This window comes from Capra hircus, chromosome 2 (genome assembly GCF_001704415.2).
Source record: "Capra hircus breed San Clemente chromosome 2, ASM170441v1, whole genome shotgun sequence".
NCBI classification, from domain to species: domain Eukaryota; kingdom Metazoa; phylum Chordata; class Mammalia; order Artiodactyla; family Bovidae; genus Capra; species Capra hircus.
In genome coordinates this window covers 96,854,021-96,858,893 of record NC_030809.1, presented here as the reverse complement: position 1 = coordinate 96,858,893, position 4,873 = coordinate 96,854,021, and the positions used below count along the sequence as shown (strand labels likewise).

At 42.3% G+C, this 4,873-nt stretch overlaps 1 non-coding gene across 1 annotated transcript; it reads right to left on the bottom strand.

The window, feature by feature from the left end:
- TRNAC-GCA lies at window positions 766-837 on the bottom strand. The gene has a single exon. It is a non-coding gene; the product is annotated as a tRNA-Cys (tRNA).

Genomic DNA, 4,873 nt, shown 5'->3' with positions numbered 1-4,873 from the left:
CCAACTGAATCACCCATCATTAGGAAATAAAGTGCCTTAAAAAAAAAAAGACTAGATCATCATAGCACCAAAACTAACTGCAATATTTGATGCTTTAAAAAAGGCACATAGAACAGATATGGGAACCAATCTCCCAACTCAATAAAGTCTCAGAACATCCAAGATATACTTCTCTGGCTAACTCGGGAAGGAGGAAGTTTCCAGCAGATGGACTCAGCCTATTTAACTCAGAAATACCCTTCTATAAAAAACTGAGGGAATTCTGTGGTGAGGATTCCCTCAGTGGTGACGAGGGTGCCTGCCAATGTAGGAAATAGAGTTTGATCCCTGGTCTGGGATGTTTCCACATGCCAAGGAGCAACTAAGCCTGTGTGCACAACTATTGAATTTGTGCTTTAGAGCCTAGGAGCTGCAACTACTGAGCCTACATGCCACAACTACTGAAGCCCCAGCACCCTAGAGGCCTGTGCAACAAGAGAAACCACTGCAATGAGAAGCCTGCTCACAGCAACTATAGACTAGACTCCACCCTCCACAACCAGAGCAAAAGCCCGAGCAGCCCTGAAGACCCAGCACAGCCAAAAAATATATAAATAAATAATTTTTTAAAAAAATTGAAGTTGCTTATTTGCATGTAAGTGAAGTCGCTCAGTCATGTCTGACTCTTTGCGATCCCATGGACTGTAGCCTATCGGGCTCCTCCATCCATGGGATTTTCCAGGCAAGAGTGCTGGAGTGGATTGCCATTTCCTTCTCCAGGGGATCTTTCCCAGCCAGGACTCGAACCTGGGTCTCCGGCATTGCAGGCAGACGCTTTACCGTCTGAGCCACCAGGGAAGCCGTATTTGCATGTAATGAGCGGTTTATAAAACACACAGCAGCACAGGGAATGATGGCTCACTAACAAAGATAAGAATATAGAAATGTAATAGGTTGCAAAGCTGAGGTGCTTGCTACGTATTATGAGGCATTGTTTGGTATTTAAAGTGCAGTAAGTATGTCTTTCTATTAATAACTTTATTTATACTGTTAAAATCTCTAAAAACTTGCTATTGAATTTCTATTAAGAGAGAAGGAGAAAACAAACGTTATGAGATTTTTCTGTCTGCAAATGATTCCTCATAAATATTCTAAGTTGGTTAAAGTAACTGTAGGGTCAAATAAAATACTCTGGATGTCGGTAAGGAAAGAAATTATTCAAAAGAACTCTCACAGTGGGGATCTTCCCAGGTGGCACAGTGGTAAGGAATCTGTCTGTCAATGCAGGAGACGCAGGGTTGATCCCTGGGTAGGGAAGTTCACTTGGAAGAGGCAATGGCAACCCACTCCAGTATTCTTGTGGGGAGAATCCCATGGACAGAGGAGCCTGGCGGGCTGCAGTCCAGGGTGTTGCAGAGAGTCAGACACGACTGAGCACACACCATAACATACATTGCAACAGGGGGAAGGGATGACTGTGAAGAGGGATCTAGCGTGGATGCAACTCACAGTCACTTGAAGCAGATTGAGCTGCGGTCAAGGCAGTGAGAGTACCACATCCTAGCCGTTAGACAAGGCCCTGGCTCTTTGGCTTTGCAGAAAAGAATTTCCACAAAAACAGAAAGTAATGAAACAAGTAAAGTGTTTATCAGGAGGAAAAAAGAGTATAGCATATGTGGATACTCACATGGGTGGACTCAGAGAGACACAACCTGTGGCAGTTTAAATCACTTATATGGGCCATTTCTTCTGGATTTCCTTTGGCCAATCATTTTGACTTGTCCAGTTCAGAGTCCATATTTGGTATCTCTCAGGATTCTCCCACATGTGTATATGCATTTCTTAGGCAAGATGGATTCAACTGAAGAGGCCTATGGGTAGTTAGTATCATTTAGCATTACTTCCCTTCTGACCTCTAAAGAGATTTTCTGTGCATGTATAGTCAGGGAAGTCTCCTGACTTTGAGAATGAGAAATGTATGGTCTCTTATCATCTATCTGGGCAGGGCTCAGCCTCCTCCCTTGACTGTTCTGCTGTTTTCCTCTGGAAGTATAGGTCCATGAGAAATGAACTCCTACTGTTTGCCCCAGGGGCCCATCTATCTTCTGCTCCAGGACCATGAATTGCAATAGAGAAAACACTCCCATCATTAATTCTGTGAGAGTCTTAAAGGTCAGGCAGTAGATAACTCTGCTTTTGTAAGAAGAAGTAAACAAGGTCAGGAAGGGCTACACCTGGTATTAGGGTGTGGGACCAGCCAGGAGCCTAAATAGCCAATCGGCTCATGGCACTGGTGATGGTGGTTTAGCCGCTAAGTCATGTCCGCCTCTTGCGACCCCATGGACTGCAGCCTGCCAAGCTCCTCTGTCCATGGGATCCTCCAAGCAAGAATACTGGAGTTGTTTGCCATTTCCCTCTCCAGAGGATCTTCCTGACCCAGGAATCGAACCTAAGTCTCCTGCATTGCAGGCAGATTCTTTACCGACTGAGCTACGAGGGAAGCCCAATAAGGAGACACAGGAGATGTGGTTTTGATCCTTGGGTTGGGAAGATCCCCTGGAGTAGGAAACAGCAACCCATTCCAGTATTGTTGCCTGGAGAATCCCATGGACAGAGGAGCCTGGTGAACTACAGTCCACGGGGTCACAAAGAATCAGACACTACTGAGTAAGCACAGGGAAAGTCTTTCCTGGAAGTAAGCTGATTCTCTGGAGGGGCCATTAAGGAGGGAGCTTTCCAATGTTTCTGTGCTCAAGTGTGGGGCGAAGTTCAGGGTCCTGTGGAAAAGAGAAAACCTGACTAAAATTTGGTCAAGTTAGCATTTTGTCCAAACTGGTCAGTATGTCAAAACTGTATATTGTCACCCTGATTAACTTATATGCAGAGGACGTCATGAGAAATGCTGGGCTGGAGGAAGCACAAGCTGGAATCAAGATTGCTGAGAAAAATATCAATAACCTCAGATATGCAGATGACACCACCCTTATGGCAGAAAGTGAAGAAGAACTAAAGGGCCTCTTGATGAAAGTGAAAGAGGAAAGTGAAAAAGTTCACTTCAAGCTCAACATTCAGAAAACTAAATCTGGTCCATTCACTTCATGGCAAATAGATGGGGAAACAGTGGAAACAGCGGCTGACTTTATTTTCCTGGGCTCCAAAATCACTGCAAATGGTGACTGCAGCCATGAAATTAAAAGACTCTTACTCCTTAGAAGGAAAGTTATGACCAACCTAGACAGTATATTGAAAAGCAGAGACATTACTTTATCAACAAAGGTCCATCTAGTCAAGGCTATGGTTTTTCCAGTGGTCATGTATGGATGTGAGAGTGGACTATAAAGAAAGCTGAGCACCAAAGAATTGATGCTTTTGAACTGTGGTGTTGGAGAAGACTCTTGAGAGTCCCATGGACTGCAAGGAGATCCAACCAGTCCATCCTAAAGGAAATCACTCCTGAATATTCATTGGAAGGACTGATGTTGAAGCTGAAACTCCAAAATTTTGGCCACCTGATGCGAAGAGCTGACTCATTTGTAAAGACCCTGATGCTGGGAAAGATTGAGGGCAGGAGGAGAAGGGGACGACAAAGGATGAATGAGATGGTTGGATTGCATCACTGACTCAATGAACACGGGTTTGGGTGGACTCCGGGAGTTGGTGATGGACAAGGAAGCCTGGCATGCTGCAGTTCATGGGGTCACAAAGAGTCGGACATGACTGAGCAACTGAACTGAACTGGTCAGTAAGAATAAACAATCCATTTAACCACTTATGAGATGAACAACTGGAGGGTCTATATTGGCTCTGTTATAGGTGAATAAGGGACTCATTCATGAGTCTTATCAAAGCCATACAAAGAATGGGTGGTTCTCTACAGTGAGTGCTTTGCAAGGATACAAAAGAAAGGCTGTGGGTGATTTCTTGATTATCACTGTTTAACTTAGTTGCATTTCAGTCTGACCATTCTTTTCAAGAAGAAGTAGTTAAATCTGAAGTTTCAACAATATATTTCAAAAGTCAATAATTAATTCTGAAAATCAATATCCCTGTCGAGAAATTAGAAAATGTTAATTCATTCCATTTAATAACAGAAAGGCTGAAATACAAAGACTATATAACATCACTGTGATCATAAAAGAAAATTTGACCCTTACATGTTTTCTTCATACATTCATATTGACCTTCAGTTTATTAGATGTTGGCTTTCCTCCTCTCCAGCCTTCTCTTATGTTGAACCTGCTTGGACAGCACTCTTAGTCTCCACTCCTCAGGTATTTGCATGTTCTATTGTGGTCCCAAGTAAGCCAAGAAGACCATTTTCAATAGAATGTTAATTGTGATTTACCAGGTCTATGAACATATTTTCTAGGTGGGGGAAGGGGAGTTTCTCTTGTACGTCATTCTGAAGTTGGCCCATGCACTCAATAAAAGCTCATTATGGAAAGATTATAATGTATAATAATACATTTTAAGTGGGATGCAATGATCCATAAAATTGGTGTGGCTAATTAGCAGATCAAATCTCTGTAAGAACTGGATGTCTTTAATACCCTGCAATTGCTTAATTCTATAGGTATTTCACTATTCACAAATGTTTAGTAAAATTAAATAATAGTATAAATGTTCAGTGGGATTAAAGCAACTGTAAAATAAAACCAAACAAAATGAGTTTATTTTGTTAATAGAATAAAGAGAATCCCAGTGTTAATATAACACTACACAAAATCTAGAGCAAACATCCTCCGAATCCCAGCCTCATTTCACATGTAATTAACCTTTCTCAATCAAGCTAAGCATCGCTCACACCTCCTTCTCTGCTGCTGCGCATCCACTACTTTTCTTTCGTGAGAGTAAAAGGCAAGCATCAATACTAACAATACTAGACTAGTAATAC